At 37.8% G+C, this 18,883-nt stretch overlaps 1 long non-coding RNA gene across 1 annotated transcript; it reads right to left on the bottom strand.

Annotated features, from left to right (window-relative positions):
• Positions 1-5,276: 5,276 nt before the first annotated feature.
• Positions 5,277-6,555, bottom strand: LOC142162724 (uncharacterized). The gene is made up of 2 exons (XR_012694039.1): positions 5,873-6,555; positions 5,277-5,483 (listed from the first exon to the last, which is right to left on the bottom strand). It is a non-coding gene; the product is annotated as an uncharacterized LOC142162724 (long non-coding RNA).
• Positions 6,556-18,883: the final 12,328 nt, after the last annotated feature.

Here is an 18,883-nt window from a genome sequence, read left to right as displayed (position 1 = left end):
TAATACTGCATTTTATTAAAAATTATTTTTTTTAATATAAAACGCATTATAATACAACGTTAGTAAAATGTTGTATTATACTACGTTTTACTTCAAAGTGCCACTTTTCCAGAACTTCAATTTTACAGAAGGCGTCATCCAACCACTTTATTTAATTTTAGATACTTCCTTAAATAATATGTCCAAACGCCAATTTTATAATTTTGCTAATTTTTTTTTTTTTAGTTTTTTATGTAGCACTTTTAAATTGTGTGAATCGATTTGTAATTCTTTGAAAAAATCTTTGGCTAAATATACAAAATTTACACAGATAAATTTATCGACACTATGAAAAATTACGAAATTTATGACAACACTTTTGGAGGGTGTTTTATTAACAATTTTTAAAAAAAGAATAGTTTGAAATAGCTAATATTTTTAACATTACTTACCTTAAATCTTTAAAATTTTAGCTAATTTGAAAATAATTATGAGTTCCTAAGTTTTGCTTTAAGTTTTTATCGCTTGGTATATTGAAGTGGGAGACTTTTAATGTCACCTTAATTATTGTTATTCCAAGTGAAATAACAATTCCTTATCTATTCTTATGAAAATTAATTTAATCAACTTATATAGGTAATATTATTGAGATTACGTTCCTAAATATTAGGAGTTACTTATATAATTCAAATAAGGAAAAATTTAATAATCAAAATTTTAGTTTGATACTTTTATAATAGTCTAAATTGATTGAAGAAGATAAAATATATTTAGTAGTTTTTAATTTTTATTTACCACGTAATTACTATAAAATTAATATACTTTGTTGCAAATACTAATTGAAGTAAATAAATTTCTTCTAAAAAAGTACTCATTTTCCAATTGCCATATAAAAATTACTTCAAAAGAACGGCTACAAAATTTGTACGCATGTAGTCAAATAATTGACTTCTTAATTATTTATTTAAGGTAAAATTTTAATTGCTTTTAAAGTCCTACATTTTAGGTACCTAGTTTAAATAAGTAAAGATTTAATAACCAAATTTCAATGAATTTTTAGGTCCTAAATATTAGGATAATCAAATGACTATTTTGTCTTATGTGAATTATATTTTAAAGGACTAAAAATGCGAACGATATTTCGCTAAATGCCTTCGTGCTTTTAATATAGTATAGATAGATAGATATAGATAGATATATAAGTTGAATATGACATGTTGTAATTACTGACAATGACCAATTATGTGTTTCATAAAATGATAACTAGCCAAAGATTTTCTCAAAATAATACTGTATAAATTTTGTATATTTAGCCAAAGATTTTCTCAAAGTATTACAAATCGATTCACACAATTTAAAAGTGTTACGTAAAAAAAAAAAAATTAGCAAAATTATCAAAGTGACGTTTGGACATATTATTTAAGAAAGTATCTAAAATTAAATAAAGTGGTTGGATGACACCTTTAAAGTGGTTGGATGACGCCTTCTGTAAAATTGAAGTTCTGGAAAAGTGGCACTTTGAAGTAAAACGTAACGTTGTATTATAATGCGTTTTACATTAAAAACGATTTATTAATTAAAACGCAGTATTATATTATATTTTTCTTTAACGGTTAATTTTCTGTTAAATTAAAACGTAGTATAATACTGCGTTTTAGTTAAAAAATGTAACTTTTTTTAACTATATAAAGGTATTTTGAGTCCAAAATACTATTGTTTAAGTTTCGGACTCGGTAAATCTTAGTCAAACATAATAAACTCCAGATCTATAAATGATTCAGAAAATGATACATAAGATGAAATAGGGGCGATCAATCTTATTGAAGTTTTTCATTTCTTCTCTCACCAATTGATGGAGATACTTGTTTCTTTTCTTCTCTGCTAAGAAGATTACAAAGGAGAGGAAAATGAGAGAAAAAGCCTCCTTTTTCTAGGAAGGTTCCCTCCCTATATATAGTTATGGAATCCTTACTATATTCTTGGGTCAATGCACTTTCATACCACGCTCGCTTTCGTCGTTCCCTGAGTATTGTTCTTTGACTTGGCGGGTATTGTAAGTACGGGGTTTGGAACGAATCATGTCGTCTTCCACTATCTTGCCGCTTGGACGGGATCTCGGCTGGGTCGACCACAGCGGTCATATTTTGACCAATACAGTTAGTCCCTCCGTCTGCCGGGGTCGTCTCTTGTCGGGCCTGGTAGACGAATTATGATTGTTACATATCTAAGAGAAATCAGACTACCTACCCCTTGGGTATGATCTTTAGATTCAAGTAGCATAACGGCGCCCTTTCGATATCCTTGAACCGTTGCGGGAATTTTTGAACCGAAAAATCATTTAACTTGAAACGTTGCTCGTGGTTTCCGCCACTATGACACACGTTCCCAGGGGATTAAACCGTTTCATGCCCCATCAACTTCGATTGGCAACTCTTGGGTCTCGCGCTTGGGGAATTTATGTCTCTTATAAATAGAAGGAATGCACTATTCGATTGACATACTTCCTTGCCTTTACTTGAAAGAGCTTTGTGAATCTTCTTTTCTCCTGATACTTCAGATTTTTTATTTTCTCCGGTTAGCTAGGAACTTTCGTCTTTCCTTTTCTTTATCCCTTTGCTTTACCAAATTGATACAAATGGATGGTGATTCTTCTCGCACTGACCTTCCTGCCACAATTCCGGCGCCGGAAAGCGATGTTCTTGCCACTGGAGGAGTAGAAGTGGTAGAAGATGAGGAGGTCCCGTCGGTGGCTGAGATCTTGTCTCACCCTGGAAAACCATGGAACGATTTCCACAGTCCCAACGGGGAGGAGCCGGAACCTGCTTCCTCTGTCATAAATGAGGGGGGATTGCAGAATTGAAGGCTAGGTGGGGAATCCCTCACTACATCGAAATGTTGCCCGCGGTGGGGAACGACATAGTCCATTTCGACCGTCCAGGGTATTGCGCGTTCTACGCCTACCCCTTTATTGTCGGGTACACGCTTCCTCTCCCTCTCTTGGTGGTAGATTTTTGCTGCTTTTATGAGGTATGCCCAGCTCAACTTTCGCCGTATCTGTATAAATTGTTCCTCATGCTGCCCAAGTTTGCGGAGCTTGCTAGTCGTGATATCACTTTGGGGAACATGCTCAATATCTTCGCCCCTCAACTCATTCATGGCAGGATGATTCACATGAGCCACCGAGGGTCGAAGAGCCTGGTGGTGAAGATAGACGAAAGAGCCAACCGTCTCTTCTACGAGAATTACTTTTATGTGCGGACCGAGCACCTTTTGGAGGATTCTACGGGGTTCCCTGAGAAATGAAACTTCGCACGTAAATTTCTATACTTTTGATCGGAATGATGTCCGACTGCTTTCCTTTGGGTAGTACTAAACTGTTTATGTTTTTACAGCCGCGAAACTACCCCCTACACCTGTTGATGGTATCCGCGAGTGGGTGAACGCCATCCTTCCTCATACGGCGGGGGTCCGCACATGGTCGTCCTTCTATGAGAAATATGGACGCAAGCCCCTTACTAGTGAGTAATATCATTTTTGTTCGCTATTCTTCCCCTTTCCTTTTTACTTAGTTTCTTATGTGATGTTCGTCTATGTCAGGGAGAGTGCGGAGAGCGAGGGCTCCTCCACTAGCTTTTTGTCAGCCTACATTGTCCGCTCGCCTTGCCTCAGTGTCTACTGCCCGACCTTCCTCGAGGGCCGCCTTAGTTGAATCTACGGCTGTGGCCCTACGCATGGAGGCTACCACTTGAACTGAGATTCCGACCCATGTTACTTACCTAGCGAGGGAATCTTCCCGTGCCGCAGAAGGGGAAGGGCCATCAAAGAGGCGGCAAGTGGAATCTAAAGCGGCTCATTCGGTCGTGATTCATCTAGAGCAAGACCTTCCCTTGATGGGGTCTGAGGCGGGATTTGATGCCATTCCACCTGTAAATATAGAGCCAGCCATCGTGTCTCCCCCATTGACGGAGATCCCGGCAGCTATGATTGACCAGCAACCTGTCGGGATGGGGGGTCAGACTCTTGAGACCATTGTTGCTACTTTGGACGGGCCTTCATCTTCGGTGCCAGGTCGTGCTTCCTTTTCGGCCGCAGAAAAGGGAAAGGGTGTCGTGGATGACGACTACGAATCTGAGTTTGATCTTGATCCTGATGATGTTAGGATGTTTGAAGAGGGTCTTACTCGTTTGGTGGTTCATGCGGGAGACCCGTCCCATATTCTTGAGATCTCATCAGATATTAATCTCCTGGGGACACGGAGGACTTGGTGTCGTAGTTTGACATCTTGTGTACTGCCGGCGAGAACGAGCTCTTCGGGACGTTCCTGATATTGACTTGATACACGAAGTGGCTGCTATGGGCTTGAGAGTACGTTGCACTTTTCTTTCATGTTCCTTTCATTTTTTTGGTGATATGGCCTTAACCCATCTTTTTGTTTCTCAGACGTACATGGTGGAAATTGAGAGCGCTCGTAGGGCTGACATTCAGGCCAACATTTTCTTGAAGATGTTGGAGAAGTATCGACTCTATCGCAATAAGTGTCATGAGATGCACGAGCGGCTGAAGGCAAACCCTGGTGATCGATCTCTTGGCGAGGAATTGGAGAAAAGAGATCAGGAATTGATGCAGGCTATTCGCAGAAGTAGTGTACTCGAGGAGCAACTTCGTGAAAAGGACAAAGAGCTTGAGTTGGGCAAACGGGTTGCTGCAGAGTGCGAATATTTTTAGGGGCAGCTGAGGTCGATGCAATCTGAGATGGATCAAAATGTTATCAGGGTCGAGGCGATGAGCGCGGAGTGGGCGGGAAAGTTGGCCGAGTTGGAGAGAAAGGTTGCCGCATAGGAGAACATTGAGAGCGCCTGGTCATCGTCTTTGGCGAGGGCGGCGGCTCTAGAGAATACTTGTCACACCCCCTTTTTTACAAACTTACTAACCCTCTTAAAAATATAAAAAAGATTTAGTAAAGCTCAAAAAGGGGTTTTAATTAAAAGTGACAAAATATCGTGCTCAAAAGGATTAACTCAGAGTCTCCACCTGACATTGGCTTCGATGTGCCAGGTCACCGTATTTTTTTTAAATGATTTTTTCCTTTTAAAACACTTCGGACTCTAAAACTAAGTCTGCACAAGAGATTCGGGTAAGGGGGTTCATTTGACTTGGGGAGAAGGTGTTAGTCACTCCCCAAGTCCCGTAACTAGTACGGTTGCATACTTGATCTAGTTAGCTTTCAGAATATTCGAATTGAGGTAAAACAAACACACAAAAGGGGTCGAGGTCGTCCCCTCCTAATAAAAGAAAAATAAAAAATAAAAAATAAAAATAAAATACTACAAGCTCTACTTTTGGCCTCCAAATACAAGTTCTACGGGGCATTCCCCGGATAAAAATATATACAAATCCTTCGGGGCATTCCCCGGATAAATTTAACTAAGAGAACGACCTCTCGCCTCAAAGCTAACAAAATCCTAAAGCTTGTCTACCCAAGTGTGGTCGGCTTAAACATGTTCCTAATGAAAGTATCAAATAACAAAATTAATTTAAGTTACGACTCAACTTAACAATTTGGCATGGTAAAACAGTAATCCAAAAAACTTAAACGGCAAACTCGAATACCATTAATTCTAATCACTATCGTAGTCTATTTTATGGTCTCGATGAGTTTTAGCCTAAAATTGTTAACCAAACAGACTATGTGCATTCATTATTCTAAAGAAAACTAGACAAATTCACTTCTATTTCCAAATAATGTCTCGCATGTAGGTTGACCAACTTGAATAAATCTAACTAAAAAGATTCTAAACACACCACGAGCAAAACAATTATTCAACATTCATAATCACCAAAGATTGGGCACAAGACACAGATATAAAAATTCAGAATCAAAGTAAGAGATAACCTCAAGATGATAGCTTTTCTGATTACATTGGTAGTGCCAGAACGTGAATCGAGACCAGAGCTTGACCAAAAATCCTCGTCGGCAACCTCGAACTCCGACCAAGCTTGCTGACCAAAACCCTCGAACAAACCACAAATTAAGGGTTTAAAGAGTGAAACCAAATTAAACTTGCCTACTTTCACTAAATTTCAGATCCGTAGGAATCATGATTTTCGAATCTGATTTTGAAATTATTTTTCAGAGACACATAATGCTATGATTTTATATATGGAAGAAAAATAGTAAAACAAGATGGAGATTCATGGCTGCATTTTTGGAACTCATTCTTGGGTTTCCCCGTTCCTCCGCCTTCTTCTGTTTGTTGTATCTTTATCGTTGGTCCTTTAAAATCGAGGGAGATGGGGGTTGTCGGCGTGGTGGTCACTGATGGAGATCAGGGTCGTTGGTTGGAGAGAAGCTGGCGGGCGACAGTGAGGGCGTCAGAGGCGGTTGTGTGTGTTTTTTAGGGTGTCCATCCGGTTGGGAGGGTGGTTGTTGTCTTGGTCTCTCTAGGGTTTGTTGTTGTGTATAGTGGTTGAAGAAGAAGAGGTGACTTATTGTCTAGGGTTATTTGTGTATTTTTCCTGATAGAAACGGCCGAAGGCTCCAAATCTTAGAGTGTCTAGTTTTATTAGAATTTTAGGGTTAGGTTAGTAGGTATTGGGCCTAGGACTATGGGCTAGATCCGAATTGGGCCAAATTTGGCCAAATATACCTTTAAAAGTGGTCATTTAACTCTAGTAGACTAAAAATATTAGCTCCTAAAATAACAACTATAAAATTATGAAATCATTTCCAATTAATTAAAGTAAAATTAAAATTAAAAGTGAAACTATTTTATATCAATTAGCTAAATAATTTTTTTTGTAATTTTCAATTTTGTTTGATAAAATAAAGTAAAAGAGTTAAAACTAATTGAAATAACGATATTAGGCCTAAACTAAGCATTTAAATGCTAAAATATGTAAAATCTTGGGGAGGGTCAAAAAATCACATGTCTACCGCTGCCCCTCTTTGACTGGAAATACGAAGTATTTTCAGACAAAGAACGACGAGACATGTTTTTTTTTACCCGGCCCTTATTTAGAGAGACCAAAACTAAGAGACAGGAAGAAAATGTGACTGAGCCCTGGTATCTGAGCTGCCTACATATCCTTGGCTATGAAGGAATCAGGCCACGTGTAGTTCAGAAATAGGATTAGTGATGGATTATACCAAGGTGGAGAGACGATTGAGGTGCCGTTCCGTCGAGGTTCCGGTTCGCGTTCCTGTTATTACATCAAAATCAAAAATGAAAAAGACTAACTAAGCCTGTCAGCTATGAGTTAAAAAATTCATATCTATAAGTCTTCTGAAGCTTGATCTTGAGTCTTGAATGGTTCTTCATGCAGATTTTAGATTTGAACCTTGACGCTCGCTAGTTGCAGGTGTTAGTTCATTCTTTTTCAGCTTTTGGATCACGATGGGACATGCAATGCTCGTAACTTCATCCACGTCTTGAGCAGTTCACAACTTTCATATGTTTCTTCATTTGGATTTACTTCTTCTTCTTCTCTTTTTTTTTCATTCTGGATTGGGACTTCTTCTTTTGGTTATCTCAGACTGTTGACTCGCATTCTTGCCGCGAGCTTCTGCTACTTCTAACTTGAATTGGATTCTGAAATGACTTCCCTTGTTCTCCATGTGGGCGCCTGATTGCCAAAATTTGAACCTTGTTCTCTTGTTCTATGGGTGGGCGCCTAATTGCCAAAAACTTGAAATAATTCCGAAACGAATTCCCTCGTTCTCCAGGTGGGTGCCTGCAATCAAAACAACAAGACAAACAAAATTTTCTGCCCCAGTTTACACTAGGAAGATTTGTGAGTTATTAGCAAAACTGTAAATCACTTATGTTATTGATGCAATGATGAGAGTAAAACTAAAGACTCGACTAGGATGTGCGTCTCCTGTGAATCAAACCAATAATATTTGACTAGCAAGTGCGTCTATTAAGAATAGACCCAGACTAGGAAGTGTGTCTCCTAAATTTAAAATTGAGCTTGAGGAGAACTATAAATTAAGCTTGACTAAAGTAAAAACTGACCCTATTCTCCAGGCGGGACCCCTGATTTCAAGAAAACTAAAGATTAATAGCTTAAGAAAACTAAAGATTGATCCTAAGAGAAAGTTCATCAGACTATGCCCCTTTTGTTATCTTAGGAGAAAGATTCATCCAACTAAGATTTCTATCCTAGGAGAAAATTCATCAAACTAGGTCTTCTATCTTAGGAGAAAAATTCATCAGACTAAGATTTGATCCTATGAGAAAGTTCATCAGACTAGGTCTTCTATCTTAGGAGAAAGATTTATCAGACTAAGATTTGATCCTAGGAGATAGTTCATCAGACTAGGTCCCTTTTTGTTATCTTAGGAGAAAGATTCATCAGACTATGATTTTGATATCTTAGGAGAAAGATTCATCAGACTAAGATTTTGATCCTAGGAGAAAGTTCATCAGACTAGGTTTTCTATCTTAGGAGAAAGATTCATCAGATTAAGATTTTGATTCTAGGAGAAAGTTTATCAGACTAGGTCCATTTTTGTTATCTTAGGAGAAATATTCATTAGACTAAGATTTTTCTATCTTAGGAGAAAAATTCATCAGACTAAGATTTTGATCCTAGGAGAAAGTTCATCAGACTAGGTCTTTCTTTTTATCTTAGGAGAAAAATTCATCAGACTAAGATTTTGATCCTAGGAGAAAATTCATCAGACTAGGTCTTGTTTTTGTTATCTTAGGAAAAAGATTCATCAGACTAAGATTTTGATCCTAGGAGAAAGTTCATCAGACTAGATCTTCTATCTTAGGAGAAAAATTCATTAGACTAAGATTTTGATCCTAGGAGAAAGTTCATCTGACTAGGTCTTTTGTTATCTTAGGAGAAAGATTCATCAGACTAAGATTTTGATCCTAGGAGAAAGTTCATCAGACTAGGTTTTCTATCTTAGGAGAAAAATTCATCAGACTAAGATTTGATTGGGAGGAAAATCCATCAGACTAGGACTTTTATCCTAAGAAGAAAAATATGAAGAGCAGTGGCAATATTTTATACACACTAGCAAGACAGATAAATGCAAAGATTTGAGAAACTTCCCTTTGTCGACTCTTCTCTTCCTTTTTTCTTTTTCTTTCTTTTCTTTTCTCTTTTTCTTGATTTTGAACCACTTGCTTGCACTGCTTTATTCTTGTTTCAAACAAAGAAAACTTGTGAATTTAAAATATGGTGGTTAGTTTGTGGCCTTGACCTTGAAGGCGGCTGCTTCTGCACTTGCCAAGATAACTTTGATTTCAACTTGGAAGACCTTGCCTTTCATCAACTAACCATTTTCTTTCAAACCCTATCACAGAAAACACCTCCACTCCATTCGATCCCAATATCCTCTATCTGTTGCATTTTGCTCATGAATTGATACTACCGAACATTTACATTTCACATGAATCCCAAAGCATGTTGATTGGTACCAACTCAATGTGCATACCGTTTTTCCTAACTTATGCCACTTTAATGTGCTAGCCAAATTCGTTTTGTGCAATAGGAAAGTTGGTAGAAAATCTTGAAGTCATTTCTCACTTGTTCTGACCAAACAGACTCAAGAGGGACTCAAACAAAATAAGAGGAACAAAATAAGGGACAAGGGAAAGAGATGATACCTAACAAGAAAATTACAAATTAAAAACTTATCAGATGTGGATACCAACTCTAATGACCATGACATGCACCTTTGGATTAAGTGGCCTAATCTCTCAAGCAAGTCTAATATTCAACTCTTATTGTACCTCTTCGCTGTGAAACTAGGCTTCAGCGCTTCAATTGTCCCATCTGATCCACAATCCTCAGTCGACTTGTAGTGCCCTGAAGGGTTTTCACTATCAAGCCTCTCTTATTTTGCTTTTTTCTCAACTCACCGTCGCCTTAAGGTGCCCATGAGGGTTTTCACCGATAAGGCTCTCTCATTTTATCATTTCCTCTCTTTGTGCTGAGAACAAAGTATTGCCCATGTTACAAGAAGATCATAATTTCACCACACACTTGATTTGATATCCTCAAAGATTGGTCGGAAGGTCTTTCTTTAGACCGTAATGTAGGCTTTTGGACAGGGTTGGAAAGAAAGGGTGGCATGAAGGCTCAAAATAATTTAAGATGAAAGGGTTCAAAATTATAATTTTTGGAATCAGATATTTTGGCCAAATTAAAACTTCTGCCCTAGTTTCCTGGGGTCTGAGGAATATTTTTTTTTGCTTTGATGGAAATTTCTAAGAAAGACTGCCCCACTCTTGACTTTGTGGGATTATGAAACCATTTTATTTGGTGCGACCAAACCGTAAGGCTACCTACGTATCTTGTGGTGACAAGAATCAGGTCGAACGTAGTTCAAACAAAGTTGGGTTTTTTTTCTTTTCCTTTTCTTTTTTCTTTTTTTCCTTTTCTCATTTTTTCTTTTTTTTTCTTCTTTTTCTCTTTTCTTTTTTTTTCTTCTTTTTCTCTTTTCCTTTTGCTTTTCCTTTTCTAGTTCTTAACTCTATTTCTGATTCCAAAAGAGGGGTATGAAACAAAAATTAGGGCTCAAAAGGGGTAGCAAAAGATAAAAGTGTTTGGGTAGCAGAATAAAATGCCTTCATCATACCAAACTTTTAAAATGCCAGGTAGAAGCATGCAATTGAAGATAAGCAAAGAAATCATACACAGTATCTATTGATAGCATCAACACAAACACAAAGTGTCAACGGGCAATACCTTTGTCCCAATGAAAGACCCTTGCCAGTTCGAAGCAGACTTGACTCAACCTTATCTTGATGTGGAAGATGCATTTAAGCACTGACTGATTTACCCCAAACTGCTTGAGAGACATTTCCTTGTTGTATGCTCTTATCGACCTCTTGATTTTCCAAACTAACTGCCTCAGTTTCACTCAATTCACGCTTCAGGTTATCTCAGGATGCGTGAATCTTTAATTGTTTCCTCAAATGCCTCCTATTATTATATTCAAAACTGTGTCATTGCTTCATGATTAGACTAACTTTCAAGACCAGGCTGAGAAGTATGCATGCATGTCATGTTACTAGAGTTAGCATGAAAAGAACTATAAAAGGAAAAATGACCTAAACAAAACTGACTAGAACTAACAGAAAATAAGAGATTGTATTAGACAGATGATGAAAAGGGTTTGAACAGAACAGGCAAAATAGACATGGGTTACAACCTTGGAACAATTCTAGATAATACTAGACGAGTTACTACCGCTAAACGAACTAGGCAAAATAAGAAGAAGAAGGGTTTAAGCCACAAGACAATATCTAGATTACAACCCTGAAATAACCCGGACAACAGAAATGACATCAAAATAAACCACCAAAACTCCTCCCTGGCTAGCCAAGAAAGGAGTGTCTTTCTAATTACCAACCTCGACATCATAGCCGCTGGGCTGCACATCAAAATTACTACGACCTTTACCAATTTCTATATCATTAACTTCAGCCAGCAAGTTCCCAAGAGGATTCTCATATTCCCTGTCACCATGCATCTTCCCCACAAAGTGTGCTGACCCAGGTAAATTTTCTTCCTAAACTTGAGCAGGGTGTGAGGTTGTTTTGGTTGGTGGGGCATGGAAAATTTAGGACAAAGTGTCGGGGTAAGAGTTGTAAGAGGTGAAGCCCGGGGCGTGTTGAAGGGAAAGATCAATGGTATTGGGCATCTGGGCTTGGGACAGCGGTGGAATGGAGGCAGGGTTTTCTGTATAGTTGGTAGGGAATGAAGGTGGAGGGTGCTCCTTAATCCAGGACTGATACACTTTTTCCATCTGATGTTTCAACCCTCGAACCTCCTCTTTCAGTTCCGATTCTAATTCAACCATCTCCCTCGGTCAACAACTCATGTGTCCAAATCTTTGCTAGTCATGGCTTCCTTGCTTTTTGACCTTGTGTTGTATACGAATCGCCAAAGTGCCACAAACTAACCACCCTCTATTATGATAACAATGAAAGTAACAAAGGGGAGCAAAACAAAGCCAACATGTTAGCGTTAGAGCATTTATCAGATAGAAATATCATATTGCGTGCAATGCCCCTAGCAACAATTAACGGTTCTAGAATGGCTTTGAGGGTCACGAGGTCATTTGGCATCATCCCAATTTTGTTCATTTTATTTTTCTCTTTTCTTTCTTTTCTAGCACTTCTTGGCTTGCTCATTTTTCTTCCTCTTTCTTTTTTCTGATAAACACTCTTTTCTTTACTCTCATTTCTCACATCCCACAACCTTACCATTTTTTTTCCTTCTTTTTTTTTAATAATAATTCGATCGAACCCTATGTAGCTTGTCTACGTATCATGTCCCTCATGAATCAAATCAAGCGTAGTTCTGAAAAAGTAATGGGCAAAATAAACTAAGAAACAAAAATCTTTTTGGATTTTCCATTTATAACTTTTTTTTGGTTTTTCAAATACAAAACAAGAGGTACGATAATGAGAGACTCGGCAAACTAAACTATACTACGACAACTCTAACACCAACTAAATGACTGAATACTATTGCACAAGACTAGAAAGTAAAATATGAACAATAGACTCAAAAACATAAAAAGGCTCCTCAAGCAGCTCTGTGGTCCAGGGGTATCTATCATGCTCGAGTCCTGGTACATGGATCCATACCTGAATGAGAAAAATAAGACCAAATAGATCAATGACTCAAGACACTATGTTGCACCCCAACACCTCCTATTGGACACATGCAAGACACGATTGGGCTATTTTTTGAAAATTAACCCACGTGGCCAAAAGTGGCTAAAGATGCAAACTCAAAAAAAATAAGGACGGACCTTAAGTAATATGACACCTAGCTGTGGAATCAAAATTCTAAGACATGGGTAATTGAACCACTTTTGCGAAAATAACCCTATTTTGCAAGAATGGCCGATATGATCAAAAGTGGCTAGACATGCAAATTCAACAGGAATGGACCTTAAAACTGAGATGACACCTTGTTGTGGCCTTAGGACTCTAAGACATGGGTTAACAAGCCACTTTGCGAAAATATCCCTATTTTGCAAAAACAGCCGATGTGACCAAACGTGGCTAGACATGCAAGATTTGGTTAAGACCCCATAAATCCAAGAACCTAAGACACTAGGAAGACCGGACCCTATGTGGTTTGTCTACGTATCCCGCCCCGAGAGACGAGAATCAGGTACGCGTAGTTCGGGAGGATTGGACATGGGAGAAAGCTTTTTTTAAAAACAAACAACTAACTTGGAAAAACTATATTTTTTGTCCTTTTGAAAAATGATGTAAAATCTTTTTGGATTTTCTTTTTTTCTCTTTTTTTTTTTATATTTTTGGAAAATGATGAAAAGTGCAAAATCTCTTTTTGAATTTTTCATTTTCATTTTTTGTCTTTTCTTCAAAAAGGTTGTGAAGGAAAAACATAACTGGATCCTACTTGCTTTCACACTATTTTCTTTCTCATTTACCCTTAAACCGTCATTGGTCCGCCAAATGACCTTTTTACTCTTAAAGAATGTAGCATGTAACACACAAGGATGATTAAATGTCTTTTTGGGCCACATGCCCAGTTTTGACAAAATTTGGATAGGCTTCCTACAAAGGGAGATGGTCCCTGGGATCGAGCCCTACTAGGTCCAAACGACATGATGCAAATAAGAATGACCTAAAGATTGACCTAACTTTGGGGTTCACTAACAAGGCAGTTCAGGGCGGCACGTGGTCGATGGCGGCTGCTCTAGCTGTCCGCCCACTCCACGCTCTCACGCCACCCCCCTAAAGACACGTGTGACTCATGAAAAGGTCGTGTACGCTCAAACGTACTCTGAAAGACTTGTTGCAGAAAGAAGACCCATGGTTATGCAAATGATGACAATTTATAAAGCAGTAACACATAAAGGAAAAACTGTAAACAAATAAGCAACTAGCAAATAATAAAATGACATAAAAAAAATAAAAAGCAAACAAAACACATAAAAACCTCAACTGAATATCCTAAAAACCAACAAGATCAAGTACTAGCTCGAACCTGCAATTCCCCAGCAGAGTCGCCAGAGATGTCACACCCCCTTTTTTACAAACTTCACTAACTCTCTTAAAAATATAAAAAAAGATTTAGTAAAGCTCAAAAAGGATTTTTAATTAAAAGTGACAAAATATTGTGCTCAAAAGGATTAACTCAGAGTCGCCACCTGACATTGGCTTCGGTGTGCCAGGTCACCATTTTTTTTTTAAAAAAATGATTTTTTCCTTTTAAAACACTTCGGACTCTAAAACTAAGTCTGCACCAGAGATTCGGGTAAGGGGGTTCATTTGACTCGGGGAGAAGGTGTTAGACACTCCCCAAGTCCCGTAACTAGTACGGTTGCATACTTGATCTAGTCGGCTTTCAGAATATTCGAATTGAGATAAAACAAACACACACAAAAAACACACAAAAGGGATCAAGGTCATCCCCTCCTAATAAAAGAAAAATAAAAAATAAAAACAACATACTACAAGCTCTACTTTTGGCCTCCAAATACAAGTTCTACGGGGCATTCCTCGGATAAAAATATATACAAATTCTTCGGGGCATTCCCCGGATAAATTTAACTAAGGGAACGACCTCTCGCCTTAACGCTAACAAAATCCTAAAGCTTGCCTACCCAAGTATGATTGGCCTAAACATGTTCCTAACGAAAGTATCAAATAACAAAACTAATTTAATTTACGACTCAACTTAATAATTTGGCATGGTAAAACAGTAATCCAAAAAACTTAAACGTAAAACTCGAATACCATTAATTCTAATCACTATCGTAGTCTATTTTATGGTCTCGATGAGTTTTAGCCTAAAATTGTTAACCAAACAGACTATGTGCATTCATTATTCTAAAGAAAACTAGATAAATTCACTTCTATTTTCAAATAATGTCTCGCATGTAGGCTGACCACCTTGAATAAATCAAACTAAAATGATTCTAAACACACCACGAGCAAAACAATTATTCAACATTCATAATCACCAAAGATTGGGCACAAGACACAGATATAAAAATTCATAATCAAAGTAAGAGACAACCTCAAAATGATAGCTTTTCTGATTACATTGGCAGTGCCAGAACGCGAATCGAGACTAGAGCTTGACCAAAAATCCTCGTCGGCAACCTCGAACTCCGACCAAGCTTGCTGACCGGAACCCTCGAACAAACCACAAATTAAGAAGCCTCGAAACAGCGGTTCAAAGAGTGAAACCAAATTAAACTTGCCTACTTTCACTAAATTTTAGATCCGTATGAATCATGATTTTCGAATCTGATTTTGAAATTATTTTTCAGAGACACATAATGCTATGATTTTATATATGGAAGAAAAATGGTAAAACAAGATGGAGATTCATGGCTGCGTTTTTGGAACTCATTCTTGGGTTTCTCCGTTCCTCCGTCTTCTTCTGTTTACTGTATGTTTGTCGCTGGTTCTTTAAAATCAAGGAAGATTGGGGTCGTCGGCGTGGTGATCACTGATGGAGATCGGGGTCGTTGGTTGGAGAGAAGCTGGCGGGTGGCAGTGAGCGTCAGAGGCGACTGTGTGTGTTTTTTGGGGTGTTCGTCCGGTTGGGAGGGTGGTTGTTGTCTTGGTCTCTCTAGGGTTTGTTGTTGCGTATATTGGTCGAAGAAGAAGAGGTGACCTATTGTCTAGGGTTTTTTTGTGTATTCTTCCTGATAGAAACAGCTGAAGGCTCCAAATCTTAGGGTGCCTAGTTTTATTAGAATTTTAGGGTTAGGTTAGTAGTTATTGGGCCTAGGATTACAGGCTAGATCCAAATTGGGCCAAATTTGGCCAAATATACCTTTAAAAGTGGCCCTTCTCTAGTAGACTAAAAATATTAGCTCCTAAAATAACAACTATAAAATTATGAAATTATTTACAATTAATTAAAGTAAAATTAAAATTAAAAGTGAAACTATTTTATATCAATTAGCTAAATAAATATTTTTGTAATTTTCAATTTTGTTTGATAAAATAAAGTAAAAGAGTTAAAACTAATTGAAATAACGATATTAGGCCTAAACTAAGTATTTAAATGCTAAAATATGTAAAATCTTGGGGAGGGTCAAATATCACATGTCTACAATACTATTCACGTTCTTCGATCCGAGCAGGAATCGGAGAGGGTGGCGGCCACTCTAAGGAAAACGAGGCTCGAGGAGCGTATTGATGAGATCGACCGGGAGGCGTCGTCCTTATGGGACCGGGTCGATGCCCTTGAGGCCAAAAAGGAGTAGCTGTTGGCTCAAATCGAATATTCCCCCGCTGATATTCCACGTCATTTGCACGAGCTTTGGGTTCATGCTGAAGCCCATCAGGACATATATAAGAGTTTATAGGAGGCGGGCAATGTTACCGAGGCCACATATGAAGGAGCACGGTCGAAGGCACGAGAGGCTGGTGTTAACTGTGAATATGACTCTACGACGCTGGAGGCTGATGAGGGCGCGGATGACAAGGGAGGACTTCCGAGAGATGGTGGTGAAGAGGGTGGCGATGATGGCGCCGAGTGAAAGAATTGCTGTCTTTGTCTGTATTTTTTGTTGTTTATTATTTTTTTCTTGGACTCTGTTGGTTTTAGCCGTATATAATCAGCGGCTGTTTGCGCAGTAGCTTTGTATAAGGAGGAATTTTTCATTGTTATATGCCTCCTGTACTTCTTTCCCTGTTTTGCTCTTCATAACTTTGGTGCAAAAAAGTAGATTTCCGCGTGGTGAGTGCCCGACTCTTAGGGAATTTAATGTCACACGGGTTGAGTAGGACCTTGATGATGGCTATAGCTGGCGGGATGGTGTTTTCGAACTTGTGTTGAGGTGTTGTCCCATCCTAGTCTGAAATGGTATCGAACTCTTTTTTTAATAGCGACCTTAGCCGTAGGGATGTTACTTTCGAGCTTATATCGAAGTATTATCCCATCATGAGTCCCAGTTTTCTTTCCCTCTTATTTTTTGATGGCCCTTGGCCTTTAGGATATTTCGAACTTTTTCTTCAGCGATGGCCTTTGGCCTTAAGGTGTCATTTCGAACTTTCGTCGAGATATTAACCCGTCATTGTTCGATAGAGGTCGAACTCTTCTTTTTGGCGAAGGCCCTTGGCCTTAACGGTGTTATTTCGAACTTTCGTCGAAATATTAACCTGTCATTGTTCAATCGAGATCGAACTCTTCTTTTTGGTGAAGGCCCTTGGCTTTAAGGGTGTTATTTTGAACTTTCGTCGAAATATTAACCCGTCGTTTTTCGATCGAGGTCGAACTCTTCTTTCTGGTGAAGGCCCTTGGCCTTAAGGGCGTTATTTCGAACTTTCGTCAAAATATTAACCTGTCGTTGTTCGATCGAAGTCGAACTCTTCTTTTTTGGCGAAGGCCCTTGTCCTTAAGGGTGTTATTTCGAACTTTCATCGAAATATTAACCCGTCGTTGTTCGATCGAGTTTGAACTCTTCTTTTTGGTGAAGGCCCTTGGCCTTAAGGGTGTTATTTCGATCTTTCGTCGAAATATTAACCCGTCGTTGTTCGATCGAGGTCGAACTCTTCTTTTTGGTGAAGGCCCTTGGCCTTAAGGGTGTTATTTCGAACTTTCATCGAAATATTAACCCATCGTTGTTCGATCGAGGTCGAACTCTTCTTTTGGCGAAGGCCCTTGGCCTTAAGGGTGTTATTTCGAACTTTCGTCGAAATATTAACTCGTCGTTGCTCGATCGAGGTCGAACTCTTCTTTTTGGTGAAGGCCCTTGGCCTTAAGGGTGTTATTTTAAACTTTCGTCGAAATATTAACCCGTCGATGTTCGATCGAGGTCGATGATGGATATAATTTATTCATGTATTTTTATATGTAAATATTAAATATTTTAAATAAAACATGAATAAATATACCATATTCTCCCATATGTTTTAACATACTTCGCAGGAGGAAGAGCTTATGAAAATTAAAAAAAAAGAAACAAAAAAGAGTGAGAATTGAGTAGTCAACCGGAAATGAAGAAGCAAAGATAGCACCATAGTTGCGATTGGAAATCATGAAGCAAATTACATAGTTGCAACTAGCAAACTAGAATTGAAACTATGGTTAATGAAACTCAATTGGCAAAGTCATAGTTGCACCTACAACTTCCATAGTTGCAACTATGAAGAACCTTAGGCAAGAAAACTCTATAAATAGAGTGTGAATTTTGAAGAGAAGACATAGAGTCTTACGGGAGAAAACTAATCTTTGGTCTCTCTCTTTGTCTTTAGTATTTGCTATTAGTTGTCTTTATTTTAGAAGAATAATATTTCTTCATAAGTTCTTTGTTCCTAAATTAGTTTTTTCTTACTTCATAATGGAGTAATCTTTTTTTGTTGGGATAGTTGATGAAGCTTGATATATATATATACTATCTCAGTTTTAATACATTCTTGAATTGGAACTTTCTATTTATATTTTATATTGTGCTATAATAATAGTTTTTAGAACTTTCTATTTATATTTTATATTGTGCTATAATAATAGTTTTTAACTAATCATTGTTATCACTTCTATATATTTTATCTTTAAGTTACTCTTATATTAATTTTGTAATTCTCACGGAGCAAAATTAATATATAGTAACTATTGAATAAAATAGTGAAGTTAGAGTGATTATTAGTAAGCTATTATTAAAAGTCAGTAATCTTGCTTGCCTCAATTTTAATTTTCACGGAGGAATTGTAGTCGCGGGAGTATTGATTTAGTAAAAATATTCTCACGAAATTTTTACTATCTTTTAGCACAATTCAAACCAGAAGATATTTTGATTTAACCGTCATTAGTTTTAACTCACTTAATTACGTAACCTCACGGAGTGTTATTAGTTGATTAATTCTTGGTGAGATAAGATATAATTGTATTAGCAATAAGCAATTATCCTTTAGAGAAATACATGTAGAAAGTG

This window comes from Nicotiana tabacum, chromosome 8 (genome assembly GCF_000715075.1).
Source record: "Nicotiana tabacum cultivar K326 chromosome 8, ASM71507v2, whole genome shotgun sequence".
In the NCBI taxonomy this organism is placed as follows: domain Eukaryota; kingdom Viridiplantae; phylum Streptophyta; class Magnoliopsida; order Solanales; family Solanaceae; genus Nicotiana; species Nicotiana tabacum.
Note: the sequence above shows the minus strand (reverse complement) of the source record. Positions and strands in the feature narration are given on the sequence as shown.